We start from the raw sequence: 16,701 nt of genomic DNA on the forward strand, positions 1-16,701 counted from the left end.
CAAGGCCAACTTGCTGAAGCTAAGCAGAACTGGGTCTGGTGAGTGCCAGGGGACCCTATGTATGTCAGTGTCAATTTCACAGAAAAGAAGATGAGATATGAATAAAGTAAGTGTCTAGAGAGGCCCCGGCAGGAGAAATATTACAGTATGAGTTAGGTGCAGAAATGAAAGAAAGTGTCAGTGTTTGCACATTTTGTTTGCCAATGCTCACTATGTCCAAATAGTTTACTTGGTGGAAGGGTGTGGGGTGGAACTCTATCAAAGTTTGATGAAGCCCCACGGGTTCCTATTACTGTGGATATGAGACAATAAGGCAGCTGATGCTGCAAAAAGGAAACAAACAGCTTCGCTGCACATCTTCTTTCCCAGCTGAAAGTTGTTGATATGGCTCTGGATGTTGCAGTGAATCTGCTGCTTTGGCCCTCTGACCCCTGCTTGGGTTTGCTCTGTAAAAACTGTAGATCAACATCATCGCTCAGCATTGAGTCTAAATTTGCAGAGAAGTCCAGCCATGCACTTGAGAAACATGGAAATCTGTTCAGCAACGGAAGTGGCACAACAAGGCCTGCACAGGGGTGGCACCCTACCCCTTCAAGAGATACAGATGGGTACCAAACAGTTCTCCCTAAGGCTGATGACTAAGCAGATCATTTATTGTTGCACAGATGTGATATAATGTTGCAACTCCAGACAGCATGGGAACTGACCACAATTCTCGCCGTCTGTTTAGATCGGGGCTTTGTACTGTTTGTTTAAAGTCCCTTTCTTTCTTAAATCCTCGAGACCGTACTCCATCACTCTGATTTTCCAAAGACAGCCTATGACAAGCCACATAAAAGAGTTCATTAGCGTCACTCAGGTGTATGATCTGATTGAGAATGCCTGGGTTTCAAATAAAAGAGAAAACAATTTGGCTTATTTTCACTGCTGGGGCCTGAGACTCCGTATCTCAGCAACGCAAGCTGCAAACACAAAAGATAGAAGAGCCACACACCCATTTTGTAAACTCAGCACAGGTGGCTAGAAAGAATACGTGAGCAAATATCAACAGTCAGTTTTGAAACTTCCATTGTGTCCAAGTTTGCTGTAGGTGTTTCCTGTAGATTTTCCTGCATCTATTGATTCAGAAACGTTGGGGTGGGGGTGAAAGCATGGCTGGTACTTACAGATAACTTTATTAACATTATATGTTTTTATTGCTGCATTCGGTGTGGAAGACACAGGGGCAGGGACCTCAGATCCTACTTCAGGTTAGAAACATCAGTGATGTCTCTATCTGGTTAGTTTGTCTTGAGGCAGACTCCAAAATGGTGCCACCTCCCCACCAGGGAAGAAGGGCCGAAGGAATATCTACATCAAGAACAGGCAGGGGGAGAGGAGAGAAAGATTGACATTAGGATCTGCTGTCCCTGTGCATCTTGCTGCCTGAGGCACTTGCCTCATCTGACCTTATACGTGGGCTGGCCCTGTACTGTGAGAATAGAATGCTAGAATAGATGGGGCTTGGCCCTGATGCAGCAGGACACTTGCATGCTTATGATCTTAATTCCAATCATTGCATTTATTCATTCAGTATGCTTTAGGGTGTTGTTCCAAAGAAAGAAATGGCTGAGAATCTCTCATATTCCAAGCAAACCTTGATTAAGTGCATATGAAAGAGAGCATGATGAAGAATCAGAATTTAATCAGTTCTGACCTTTCCCTGTGATAAATGATTGGAAGTTGATTTTCCAAAGCTTTTAGGCAGCATGTAGGTGTTCCGGTTTGACAATCACAGCAAAATATGAACCTAGGCTGGTTTTGAGATTAATTAATGATCTGCATCTCATACAAACTGTAAGTCTCCTTGTCTATTAAAAATATTTATAAAGGAAGGAAGAAAAATAGTGGCAGCAGTGTTTGACTAATACCAATACATATTAAGAGATGTCTTCAGCAGCAAGCAATGCAAAGGAACATTTACGCATATGAAAAGAAATACCACTTTCCCTCCCAAATTTGTCATTTAGATTATGTACTAACATTTGTTTTCATTTGGTGCAAATGGCATACAGATTATTCACTTATTAAATCAGTGTATAAATCAATTCCTTGGTTGATCTTTATGGTAATTCACCCAACACGTGGCATTTTGTATAATTCAATTGCAAAGAGCAAAAAAAACCATACTGGTTTGTGTTCCCCATTTCCCCAAGCGACGAGACGCTCCAGAGCAGATTTTCAGAGTCAGTTTCCTTTGTGAGATTTGCTGAGACCTGGCAGTATCTCTTTATTTACTTATGAACAGGTTGAGCAGAGAGAAGCAAGCAGCAACACAGACCAACAGTGTTGGTTCTGAAGCAGGGTTCAGAAAAGCCACAAAAGCCACAAAAAGTTACAAATCCACAAAACAAAATACCTGACCTTTTAAAGATAAAGGCTAGAATAATGAACCATTAGTGGTTTTTAAGGAAATACCTGTGGTTCACCAACAGCTTTGAGCCAAACCAGAGGTGATGTAGGACAGCCATGATCCAGGGTGTGTTTAATCCTTTCTTCTCATGTCCCTCCCCCAATATTATGAGGGAGGGGAGAAGACAGGAGCAGATGCCACCCCTGTCCCCACTGAGCTAATAGCTATGTCAAGGGATGAGGGTAATCTTGCAGAGCAACACGCACTTCTAGGGATGGAAGAATCGGTCAACTTTGGTTCTCTCAGTTTCTCATTTTTCCAATCATAAACCAGTCCTTCACGATTCCATATCAGTTCACTATTTTTTTTAAAAAAATAAAAAGTCCTTATTAAAATTCTTCAGCATTTTAGGGCAAATTTCTGAATTTATATGAAGTTTTGACTAATCTACACATCTTTGCAAAGTATTTTCCCTAATATTTTTTAATGCTCTTTTCACTCACATATGCATATTTATGCACTCTTCCTCCTAATGTAGGCATTTCTGTAAATCTTATTTGGCTGAAGATCAGCATCATAAAATTTGGATAAGTGCTAATTTTGAAGGATGGCTGTGTTTCAGTTCTCATACTGTTTCAAAAAGTGTGATTCAGCTTTAAACGTGAACCCCTACCACATCCCCAGAGAAGGAGGGCTGCAAATAGGAAAAGCAGAAATCACAAGAGATCTGTTTGATGGTTGCTCCTAAGAAGTTTGCTATGACATTTGGCACACACAAAATAACACAACCCTTGGCATGGTGTCCTCCAGATATTTGGGGCTACAACTCCCATCAGCCCCAGTCAGCACAGTAAAGAACAGCTTACAGGACATACTCTGCCCTTAGGCTTACAAGCTAAAAGGATATGATACAAAAAGGAATACAAATTGGTAGCGAAGAGGAAATAAGCAAACTCAGGTTTAAGTTCTTAGTTCCAGATCTGGAAACTGATCCTAGTTTGATTTACTTGTATGATGGATCAACCTTAAAACTGTTTTCACATTTATTTCCTTTCTCATTGATGTTTGGGCTTCCTCAGCTATATAGCTTCTTAGCTAATAAGAGGAATGATGGTGTCTTTTTTAGGGAGATGCTGGCAGTATCATTATCCTCCCTGGGTCTTTGCAGTATCCCTTTGTTGCAAATCTTACTTTTTATGTTCTTTGAAGGTTCCAAATTTCTGAAGGTGACTGGAGGTGTGGTGTTGAAATGTGCAGGTTATGCTTTCTAAAGATATCTGGATCATCCAGAAAATCTCCTGGGATTATAGCCAAAGAAAGACCACTGTCTAAGAGCTAGCATGTCATAGTTTTTCTTTCTCCCGGTGTGTATTAAAATGAAATCCAATTTTGATACATGGCTTAATGAATCAAAGACAGATGTTTAGAGGTGATATAACGATACCATCTGGGAAGTTTTTGTCCTGTGAAAGCCTCCTAATCACACTTCGGTATTTATTTAAAAGCCAAAATGTATTTAACCCCTGAAATGTTTCAGTGCCAATGATTTTCAGTATCACATTGCATCATTATTGCCTGGCAAGCTAACGGTGCCCTCCAGATCTTGCTTGACCCATTATCACCCATCGTCCATGACTGTGGTTCAAGTTGCCTGTGGCTGATGGGAGCTAGTCATCCAACAATATCTGGAGGACCACAAGTTCTTCATTCTTGACATGAATGCATTAATGTTATCGGTACAACAGTGTGTGCATGGAAGAGCTGTGCTTTCTGATTGCTCATAAAAGATACTCATGTCAGGCCTTGTTTACAAATGACATTGACACAGAAGAAAGCCCCTGCTATTCAAAACTTTCAGCAAATCTTGTATTCCCTACAAATTCCTCTCAGAGCCCAAGGAGAGCTGCTGGGTTATATATGAGTGTAAAGGACATCTTGTTGCCAAATGGTATTGTTTGGTAGTAAACTTAAGAATGTAAGAACAGCCTCCTGGGTCAGGCCAAATGCCCATCTAGGCCCGCATCCTGTTCTCACAGTGGCCCATGAGATGCCCATGGGCAGCCTGCAAGCAGACCCACGTTTCTCCCCACTTGTGATTCTTAGCAACTGGTATTCAGTAGCATACTGCCTTTGATGTGGAGAAATGTTTTCCATTATTTCCTCTCAAGCCCGATTTCAACTGCAGCTATTCTGGGATAATCACCTGGTGAAATATGCACCAGCTGCAGGTTGAAGGGTCGCTGGTTAACAATCCCAGTTTATCATTTGGAAATATCACTGCTTCCGATTCTGCATTGCCCGTACAACCAGGATCAGCAGCACCTGGGCCCTTGCCATTAACCTTCATGGTACTGATTAACTTCTATACAGAAAAGGTACTTCTTTCTATAGAATTACTGGCTTCCCTGTGTGTAGCTATTGGCAAACGTTTCAATATTTATGTTAATGCCGCATTCACTCAAGCCCAAATGCAGTGTTTGATGATCCGTTTAGCTTTCTCCTTTTCAAGTTTACACGCCTTTATCTTTCAGTACTTTGGAATGTTATCGAATCTTCCTCCACCCTCTATTCAACGTGGCTTTCTGTGAGCTTTTCACATCCATCCCATTCTATGCGTGCTGTCTAACACGGCATTATAGACCTGTCAACAACAATGTATTTTTTCCTGGCTTGGCTTCCAGAGCAGGCTTAGCTGCCGACCTACCTTTACCTATCACATTTCATGTTGATTTGTAAGGCCTCACATTTGAAGGCCTAGTGTGTGATATTTAGTAGTGCACCAAACCTTACAAACTCTTAAATGCAGAAGCAAAAGGGACAATAACCAACATATACATGCTGTTGTTGCTGCTGGGGCCATTAAATTTTATATACTGTCCTTCATCTGAGGACCACAGGGTGGTTTGCAGTATAAAAACACAGAGCACAAACATAATAACAAACAAAACAATACTCCCCCCCCCCAATTTAAAAGGTCATAGATTGCTTAAGAGGAATTTTTTTGCCTGGTGCCTAAAGATAATGTAATGAAGGTGCCAGGCTCTCCCTAGAGAGAGCATTCCACAAATGAGGGGCCACCACAGAAAAGGCTCATTCTTGTGTTGCTGCCCTCTGGACTTCCTGTGAAGGTGACAGGTGAAGGAGGGCCTCAGATGATCATCACATTTCCTATTTTGAATAACCTATGTACATGCACATAATGGCAGGAGCAGCAGATTGGTTCCACAGTACTCCACTGCGCAGTGCTGAACTCCCCACACCTTGCTCCTCCCCCTCTGGTAACTGCAGCAGTAACATGCTGTACTTGTAAGCTGGGAGAGTAGCAGCACTTTGCATCCGCTGCCCCACCAGTCACTATTGGAGGGGATAGAAATCAACCAAAAGCAGTGCTCAGGAGGAGCATATATCAAAAACTACAATCAAATAACACCCAGAAGAGTAAACACTTCCATAATAAACCCATAATACAGTGGTACCTTGGGTTTAGAACTTAATTTGTTCCGGAGGTCCGTTCTTAACCTGAAACTGTTCTTAACCTGAGGTACCACTCTAGATAATGGGGCCTCCCGCTGCCACCGCACGATTTCCATTCTCATCCTGAGGTAAAGTTCTCAACCCGAGGTACTGCTTCCGGGTTAGCAGGGTCTGTAACCTGAAGTGTCTGTAACCCGAGGTACCACTGTAGGTTGAATCCTTTGCAGTATGGTATATTACAGCACCCCTGCAATGCATTTCAATACAGGATATTTATTATCCTGGGAAGGTTTACATTGATGGCTCAGTTGATGAATAACAATATGGTAAACTTTGAGAAAGGTTAATTTTGTGGTTTGGAATTTGCTCAGCTATAGGTTTATATTATTTCAGTTAGCAATTGTTGAAAATTGCATGTTTGCCCGAGTTGATTGTTCATAAGAGGCTTTGAAGTGAATTGTCTTGTCCTCTTCCTTTAAAGTTTCATATACAAGATCCAAAGCCTATTGGTTAAGTTTTATTCCAGAAATGCTGACCCATTTATTGTTTATATTCTTTTACAGAACTAATATGCTTAGTTCATTGTGGGAAACCACTTTTGTCTGGTGAGCCAGATTAAAAAGTGGCCACGGCTTCTGCTGGCAGGTGGGTGGGGCTGCCTACCTGTCAATCACCTGATATCATCAGGTGGATCTGATCCTGATGGAAAGCAACGGGCTGGCATCCAGTGTCAATTTAAACAGCACCACATGCAAGCCCTGTTGCAAATCCTATCCTCATCTGTGTGTGATTCCTATCCTCCTCTGAATTGAAGGGCTCAGCAGTTAGAGCCAAAGACATTTTATAATGTAAGTATAGCAGCATTCTCAGGCTCTGCTATATTGGCATTGAATAGAGCACATTCAAGAGTGATATCCATCCATCACCATTACATCTGAGAGACATTTTGGGTTATATCCAACAAAGTCATCCCTCTCCTCTTCCTTTGTGCTCCCTGCTCAAAATAAAATCAAACAAAAACTCTGCTCTGGAGAGTTAGAGGAAACCTCAGAACAGACCTGGAGATGGTTTTGTTGGATTCAACCCATTAGTCAGAATTTGCTCTGCTCAGTGAAGGGAATACCCTTGAATTTGTCTTGCCAAAGATATAACAGTTGCCAACATGATGGTAAAAAAATGCCGCTCTTTGTGGTTTGTTTGAATTAGTTCAAAGTGTTTCAGCTGAACACAGCTCCTTTCCGAGAATCTATATTAAAATGTTTGGAGATGTCTTTTGTGGGGTATATCAATCGAACATAAACAGTTACAAAAGATGTTACTTCTGTAATGCTTTCAGTGTTACTTGATTTGTAAAACTGATTCTTCTCCGCAGTTATTGTTGGTGGCAGCCCAGAAAACAATGCTACACCTTTGAAAAACAAAACAGGCCTCCTTCTTTCAAGGCTGTCAGGTTATTTTTTTCCTGAAGTCTTTTAAGGCTGCTAAGTTGTTGTCTAATCCTTACCTCAGGGCTAAAAGCCTTTCAAGGGAACAAAAACACATGTAATATCAAAAAGAGAGAGTCTATAGAGCTGTTTGTCTGCTGAGAACTCCTTAGAGGCCGCATTCAGATGAGCAAAATGTGACAGAAATTCATTCAGCAATAACCATTCCCTCAGTCAAAAGCATCAATGGCATTTCCATCCATTGAGCTTGACTTCTGAAGCCTTTAAAGGAATGGAAGCTGGCACACAGTAGGTTCTGCCCAGCACTGGAAACAAGGCCCAATCTATGTTCAGTCACAGGGAGTGTTGGGATTGACAAATATGGGATTCATGAGGATTGTATGTCGGGCACTTGGAGAACTGCCTTAGAGAACAAGAAAGATGGGGAACAGAGCCATCTTTCCTATTGGGCTTACTGGCACGTTGCGCCAGGGCGCTGGTGTCTCAGGGGCGCCCCAGTGAGTGGGGGAGCTATGCAGTTTTCCCGGCAGCCTTCCCTTTCCCTGCACGCCTGCCAGCTGTGCCCCATCAACCATATGGCTGGCGGGCGTGCAGCTTCCTTCCCAAGGCTCCGCAGGAGAGCGATCCCCGCAGAGGCTTGGGAAAAGGTTGACAACAACTCTGGAAAATGGGGGGGGGGGTGCTGGAGGGATCTTTGCACAATGGTGCCAGATATGCTTTAGATGGCCCTGATGGTGAATGGGAACTGTTAAACACTTCACTTCACACACTACTAGGGGCAGGCACATCTCACCTCTTCCAGTTGGGAGTTTCCATTATACGTATCAAGCCTGAGGGCCTCCCAAATCCTGCACACATGTTTCTATCCAGATAGAGGGGCCCATGCCAATAGGTGATGTTGATGTGCATCTGGAATCCTTATGAGTGCATCCTGATACTTATTCCACACCTAGAGAACTTGATGGGGATGAAGATGCACTTCCCTTCTGGTACCCTTGGTTGCATGCAACAAGGCATAAGTTTTTTTAAAAAAATAATGTTTATTATTTTTTTGTTTAATAATAAAGACACATAGTAACATAACATTTTCCAATATCCACATTTCATACACTTCCTTGGACTTCCTCACGCCTCTTGTTCCTGCTTTCTAAACTCATAAAAATTTTGCCAGCAAATTATTAACTTAATTTAGTATATATAATAAAATTTTCCACTATTAATATCTCAAGTTTTGAAATTTAACGACTCTCTTATTGGAATTCAATTATAAAATACTGTTTATCCAAAGTTTGTCTTTTCTTTCAATTACCTTCAAATTTGTATTCCTTATTACTAATTTGTTGGAGCCATGTTATTACAAATCTTACATATTTCTTAGCATTCATACAATTTACAATGTTTTTGTAGATAATCCTTAAATTTCTTCCAGTCCTCCTCCACCAGTTCTTCTCCCAGGTCTCGGATTCTGCCAGTCATCTCAGCCAGTTCCATATAGTCCATCAGTTGCATCTGCCAATCTTCCAGTGTGGGCAAATCTTGAGTTTTCCAGCATTTCGCAATGAGTATCCTTGCTGCTGTTGTAGCATACATAAAAAAGGTTCGATCCTTCTTTTGCACTCTCTGGCCGACAATGCCCAAGAGAAAGGCTTCTGGTTTCTTAGGGAAGGTATACTTAAATACCTTTTTCATCTCATTATATATCATTTCCCAGAAGGCCTTCACTCTAGGGCAAGTCCACCAGAGGTGAAAGAATGTTCCCTCAGCTTCTTTACACTTCCAACATTTATTGTCAGACAAATGGTATATCTTTGCAAGCTTGACTGGAGTCATGTACCACCTATATATCATTTTCATAATATTTTCTTTCAAGGCATTACATGCCGTAAATCTCAAACCTGTGGTCCATAACTTTTCCCAGTCAGCAAACATGATATTGTGCCCAATGTCCTGTGCCCATTTTATCATAGCTGATTTGACCGTTTCGTCCTGTGTATTCCATTTTAGCAGCAAGTTATACATTCTTGAAAGTATCTTAGAGCTGGGTTCTAACAGTTCTGTTTCTAATTTTGATTTTTCCACCTGGAATCCTAATTTTTTATCTGACTTAAAAACTTCATTGATCAGAGCATAATGTAACCAATCTCGCACTTTCCCCTTTAATTTCTCCATACTCTGCAACCTCCAGTTGTCTCCATCTTTTTCTATTATTTCCCAATATTTCGGCCATTTGGCCTCCATATTGAGTCTTTTCGGGGCCTTAGCCTCCATTGGTGATAACCACCTTGGGGTCTTGTTTTCCAATAAGTCCTTATACTTTGACCAGACCCTGAACACTGCTTTTCTGACAACATGATTCTTGAAAGCCTTGTGTATTTTAACCTTGTCATACCACAGATATGCATGCCAACCAAACGCATTATTGAATCCTTCCAAATCTAAAACATCAGTGTTTTCAAGAAGTAGCCAATCTTTCAACCAGCAGAAAGCTGCTGATTCATAGTACAACTTTAAGTCTGGCAGGGCAAAGCCCCCTCTTTCTTTAGCATCAGTTAATATCTTAAACTTGATTCTGGGCTTTTTTCCCTGCCAGACAAATTTAGAAATATCTCGCTGCCACCTCCCAAAACACTCCATTTTATCCACTATCTGCAAAGTTTGAAACAAAAACAACATTTTTTGGCAATACATTCATCTTGATAACAGCAATACGTCCTGACAAGGAGAGTTTCAATCTTGACCATACATCTAGATCCCTTTTAATTTCAGACCAACATTTTTCATAATTGTCTTTAAATAGATTCCTGTTCTTCGCCGTTATGTTTACCCCTAGGTATCTTACTTTTTTAACCACATTTAATTCTGTCTCTTTCTGAAACCTTTCTGGCTCTAAAGGAGTCAAATTTTTTTCCAAGACCTTAGTTTTTTGCTTATTAAGTTTAAATCCCGCCACTCGACCAAACTCCTGAATCAATTGCAATACCCTTTTAGTACTAGGCTCTGGCTCCTGTAGGGTCAAAACTAGGTCATCTGCAAATGCTTTCAGTTTGTATTGTTTCGCTCCGACCTGAATACCTTCCACCAACCGGTCTCCTCTAATCATATTCAAGAGCACTTCCGGGACCGATATAAATAACAAAGGGGATATAGGGCAACCTTGTCGTGTTCCTTTCTCAATTCTAAACTCTTCTGTTACCACATTGTTAACTATCAATTTTGCTTTTTGCTCTGAATAAATTGCCTCTATCCCATTATGAAACCCCCGCCCCACTCCCATTCCTTCCAAATTTTTCTTCATAAACTTCCAAGAGATGTTGTCAAAGGCCTTCTCCGCATCTATGAAAATTAACACAGCTTTTGTATTAATATTTGTTTGCAGGAGCTCCAAAATATCAATAATGTTCCTTGTGTTAGCAAACAAGTGTCTACCTGGGAGAAAGCCTGCTTGGTCCTTATGAATTACTTCATTAAGGACTTTTTTGAATCTTCTTGCTAAAATATCTGCAAATATTTTATAATCCACGTTTAAAAGGGAGATGGGGCGGTAATTCCTAAGTTGCGTCTTTTCAGATTCTAGTTTGGGTATCAATGTGATGAAAGCTTCTTTCCACGACTCCGGTGCCTTCTTCCCCTCCATAATTTCATTGCAAACCTCCATTAATGGATGCATCAAATAATCTTTCAATGTCTTATAATATTTGGAGGTAAGCGCATTTGGTCCTGGAGACTTGCCCACTTGCATGTTCTGAATGGCCTCCTCAATTTCTAATTGTGTTATTTTATAATTCAGGATTGTTCTGTTCTTAAGAGACAACTTTGGTAAACCATTCTTCTTTAGGAACTGTTCTATCTCTAATTCATTTTGAGGCCCCTGTGTATATAGTTGTTTGAAATATCTCTGGAAGCACTTTCTGATTTCCACCGGGTTCTGAATATTTCTTCCCTCAATTTCCAAATTTGTTACTGTGTTCAACTTTTGTCTCTTTTTCAGCTGCCATGCTAGCAGCTTTCCACATTTATTTGCCGATTCAAAGGATCTTTGTTTCATTAGCTTAATTTTCCATTCCACTTCTTGATTTATCAATTTTGAATATTGTGCTTGATAATGTTTAATTTCTCTTAAAATCTCCTTTGATTTCGGTCTCGATCTTAACTTCCTCTCACCTTCTTTAATTTTCTCCAAAATCTTATCTTTCTTGTCATTCTGTACTTTTTTCTTAATTGTATTCTGTTGTATCAGAAACCCTCTCATCACCGCCTTACTTGCGTCCCAGACAGTTCTTTTTTCCACCATAGTGTTCAGGTTTATCTCAAAATAGTCCTTCAAAACTTTTTGGGCCTCAACAAGGCATAATTAAACCTGGATCAGGGTCACTGTGTCCATATACTGAGCATCAGAAAGTCAACCCATGCCCTTTTACGCTCTTACTTTATAGGTAAAAAGGTAAAAGTAAAGGACCCCTGGATGGTTAAGTCCAGTCAAAGGCAACTATGGGATTGCGGCGCTCATCTCGCTTTCAGGACCAGGGAGCCAGTGTTTGTCCACAGGCAGCTTTCTGGGTGATGTGACCAGCATGACTAAACCACTTCTGGTGCAATGGGACATCGTGATGGAAACCAGAGCGCACAGAAATGCCATTTACCTTCCTGTCTCAACAGTACCTATTTATCTACTTGCACTGGCATGCTTTTGAACTGCTAGGTTGGCAGGACAGAGCAACTGGAGCTCACCCTATTGCGGGGATTCGAACCACCGACCTTCTGATTAGCAAGCCCAAGAAGTTCGATGGTCCTACTTTATATGCAGAGACAAAGTGCTTAAATATTATTATTTTTATAATATTTATACCCCACCTTTTCCCCTGACAGGAACTCAAGGCAGCTCACAGATAAAATAAGAACAGCTAAAAACATGGGGGGGGGGAAAATAATTTTAAAACAATTAAACATTAATAGGATCGAAACACTCTCTCTCTCTCTCTCTCTCTCTCGTATGATTATTAAAATAGTATAGGAAACCCTAGACTAACAAAAGCTTTCCTGAAGAGCTAGGCACTGCTGCTTTTTCATTTTCCTTGTTTGATTCTGCAACTAAATAGGAAACTCCTAACAGCATGGCTGGGTGACCCACCAAACCTGTTCCAACACTTGCAGTAGGGAGGAGTGAATGTACACATGCAATCCCAGGTCTCAAATCTTGAAATCTCATGTAATTGGTTAAGTGATTTATGATATTTATACCTTGCATTTCAGTCAAGAAGGGCTCCCAATCCAGCTCACAACAATTAAATACCATCACAAATATACACAATGTGGTGTATGATGACTTACCAGCCTAGGTTCCAAGCTCTTCTCTCCAGAGGAAAGGAGCAGCTGATGGGCTTAGGGCTATTGGCAAAGCTGCCAATCCACAGAAAAACCCCTTCAGCTGAACTGCAGACTTATCAGGACCCAGGCTGTTGATCAATAAGTTTTCCTACGGTGACTGCAAGAGCTGGTCTTCCACACTTTTAATCAAGGTCGGAATTTTGTTGGAACATTTTGTGCATTATATAAATTGCTCACTAGATGTCACCAGTTATCTATACTAAACATTGCTGCTTCCACACATTTCCTATCAAAGAGAGAATAAGCACAGTACTCAGTTGGGCCTGGTCCTTGGCCATGGCTTAACCCAGCATGATTGGAAATCCAGAGGCTATTCTGGCTTGCAAAATGCCAGTACTTGTACTGGTCAAAAAGCTATACATGCAAATTTGCCTGCAAAATCATTGGGGAGATGGCATTATCTGGCAACATATTTAGAGCGCCATTAAATTTGCTGGACATTTTACCATTGACTTCAATAGGATCTGGGCTGCATCCTTTGAAAACAACAGCTGTATGGAGAGAATCAGAAGGATTAGAGGCATTCTGTTACTGTGAGAATGAAACTTTTGGGACACGTTGTTTAAAGCAAAGCCTATTATATAGAGGAAGTAATGGAAAACCTATTATACAGCTGTATAATTAAGCCAGCTGAATTTTCTAGCATTGTCTAATGTTATAAAGACTGAATATCCACATGTTTTGTACTATCCATATGAAGTTGGGCATCGAGGATCTTGTGACAATGACAATCTGACTAAATTTCCGAAAGTCCTGATGAAAAGTGGCTGAGGCGCAGGCTTCTCATGTTTCCTACCATTGTTCACCTCCTAACTCAGTGGTTCTCAAACTTTTTTCTCTGGGACATATTTCCAGAATAAAAATTTGCTCACGCCACACCAATTTTTTTATTGATAAGAAATACATTGGAAAACAAAAAGAAACAATTAGCAGTGCTTGATTTATAACATAGAGCAGAATTACTTTAACATATGATCGCAGAGCATCCAGAAAGTATAAAACAATGCAGCTACATCAGAATACGAATCATTCCCAAAATATAATTATAAATGAGGCGCTTACATATGCACCTTCAAACTCAGTGAGAGGTGTGAGCTTGTTTATGCCAGGTAATTTCATTTATATTAGGTCTTCAGTACAAAGAAGCTTTCTCCTTTTCTGATCTTTCATATTTATCAGAATTGAAAATCCCTGTTCACAACAATATCATCATAGAGAACTGTTGAATAATGGGGTTCTTGAAGAGAGGTATGGATACTCTTTCTGGTTGTGTGTGTACCACACTGAGATGTTTAAATGTTTCCTTTATTGCCATTCTCTCCTGCCACACCAGTGTGGCATGCCACACCCTTTGAGAACCACTGTCCTAACTCTTCACTTTCTTCTTTGGGCAGTTTAGGTAATAGCAGAAACTCAAAGTGATTGCAGAGCTCTCTATTGTGCAACAATAACCCCATAGTTCTTCAAGTTATGAGGTTTGAAAGTTCCAGATTTAATTGGTTGTTCATCGAGGGCCAGTTCTTGCTTATTTATTCCGTCAAGATGCCTTTTCCACCCCTTCCTTCCTGCGGTTGCAGTGAGTGGCTTGCATTTGTGGAAGGCAATGAGGAAGGTAAGCTGAGGTGCTCTGTCTGTGATTGTGTGAAGCACCGTTTCTTCTCTTAGTGTGTCTTTGTGGGGGGGGGGGTGTGAGAGAGACAGACAGAGGCAGAGGGAGAAGCTGCCACAACTCCATTGGTTTAGCTCACTTCCTCCGATGTTCTGCTATGTCTCTTTTGAGACCTCTGCTATGTCTGCTTGATTTACACCCTACAGTTCTTCTAAGTCTCCTTTTCTTAATTTTCTACTCCTTCCCTGCTTGGGATAACAACAATAGACAGCACTGTATGCCTAGTACAATTCTCTGTAGGGAATTGTGGATCACTAATACTGAGGGCCCTCTGGGGACACCAACCACTTAACTGGACACTGACCCCCTGCTTTTCCCATATACTTCCATTTAGGTTAGAAGCAATGACACATATCAGTGGTGGGCTGAGTATTGGTGTATGTGTGTGTGTGTGAACGCACAAGTTCTGTCACAAGCCTGACAGAAGGAGAATGCAGTTAGGAAGCGGCAGATATGGAGGTGAGTGTTTTTATGGCCATGAGGCGATGCACAAACCATTAGGTGAAAGAACAATGGTAAGCCCTGCATTTATAGGTAACCAAACATAGGACTGGTTTAAGAGGCTGGCTTTGTTTAAAACGAATGAATAAAATTCTTGGCACTTACAAGCAGGGCAAGACACAATGTCTGATGGTCTCACTTGACCATGGTTGGTATCTGTTGTTTTGTTTTGTTCTAGTCCTATATTTTATTGTTGTATTTGATTATATTATTATGTTTTAATTTTGCTTTGGCCTTATTAATGTATGCCACCCAGAGAAGCCATGTTATGAAGTGTCTAATAAATGAACATAATAAACAAAAAAGCCAGCAAACCGGCATCTGATTGGCCACTGTGAAAACAGAACGCAAGACTGATCCAGCAGAACTCTTCTTAAGTTCTTAGCAAACACAGAACTGATTCACACTTGCCCACAGTGATACGGGAATTGTGGAATTGTGTGGAGAGAGGAACTGTGTGGGTAGAGCAAATGATAGGTTTTCTTTCCATGTGAATGTCAACTAGGGTTGGAGAAAAGGTAACAGCTGTGTGGGAAGAAACCATATAATTGTCCTTGTCTACACGATTTCTTCATAACATCTTCCTGGGGGTGGTGCTGGCATCAGTTCACACCACAAGGAAGGAAGCGACTCCCACACCACCAGGAAGGAACCAACCCTCCTCCAGCTTCACTAACTTTAAGCTTCCATTTGTCTTAAAGCTACAGTTTTCTTATTTGCTTCCAGACCTGAAATTACTGGAAAGGACACTTATAGACTGTGCCCAAGTATCTTTACCCATTTTATAAATATAGCGCCGTGCAGATTGCCAGAAATGAATAATGGCATTCACATTTCCTTCTTCTAAAAATGTTCCCTTAAGACACGATCCTTTCAGGGCAGGATAACATTTGGAAAAATCCATTCCTCACACATGGCGGTACATTTTTAAGGCACACGTCTGTGTCTGGCTTTTAGGACTGAGAGGAAGGGCTGGAGATCAGTGGTGGGGCATCTATTTTGTACACAGAAGTTCTCAGCTTCTGTCTACAGACTCTCCAGCTACAGCTGGGAGATAACTTGGTCTGAGATCCTGGGAAGCCACTGTCAGTCAGTGTACTAAGCTAGGTAGACCAAAGGCCTGATTAAGACAGTATAAGGCTGCATCCTATGTTCCTAAGCAAGGTCCATTGTTGATGGTTTTAGAACTGATCAGAGAACTCCTTATGAAGCCTTCATTCAAAGGAAATAGTCCATGTTTCTATGGCATTGTTAAAAAAAGAGAGTTTGCCAACCCTGCTTACAAAAAAAGAGTAATTCTCCAATACTCTGAGAATGCACATTTTTGCATTTTAAACTTATTTAAATAACCAGTCTGGCGAGAAGTTAAATGGCGTTTCTGTGCGCTGCTCTGGTTTCAGTGTTCCATTGAGCCAGAAGTGGCTTAGTCATGCTGGCCACATGACCCGGGAAAACTGTCTGCGGACAAATGCCGGCTCCTTCCTCCTGCAAAGTGAGATGAGCGCCACAACCCCAGAGTCATCTGCGACTGGACTTAACTGTCAGGGGTCCCTTTACCTTTACATTTTTAAATGTTAGCAGCAGCATGACCACCAGAATAAAATGAGTGTTGCTTCTGCTGCCCTGATGGGACTAAGCACCATTGTGTTTGAGAACAAGATAAATGTTTTCATAATAACAATAAAAAGAGAGCATATGTAACAATATATACGCCCAGCCAGGTGCCTTCTGGCCAACATGGTGCTGACATGGGGCCTACTTGCAGCTCTCTCCTCATCCGCTGCTCTCTGGGTGTTGGAGCCCTCCTATGATTTGTGGCTCTGGGCCTAAGATCT

The 16,701-nt window shown here is 41.2% G+C and overlaps 1 long non-coding RNA gene across 1 annotated transcript; it reads left to right on the forward strand.

Moving 5' to 3' along the window:
* Positions 1 to 14,824, forward strand: LOC310842890. Its single transcript, XR_014563370.1, has 3 exons — positions 1 to 38; positions 14,239 to 14,308; positions 14,700 to 14,824. It is a non-coding gene; the product is annotated as an uncharacterized lncRNA (long non-coding RNA).
* Positions 14,825 to 16,701: the final 1,877 nt, after the last annotated feature.

This window comes from Podarcis gaigeae (assembly GCF_964106915.1).
Source record: "Podarcis gaigeae genome assembly, chromosome: 4".
In the NCBI taxonomy this organism is placed as follows: domain Eukaryota; kingdom Metazoa; phylum Chordata; class Lepidosauria; order Squamata; family Lacertidae; genus Podarcis; species Podarcis gaigeae.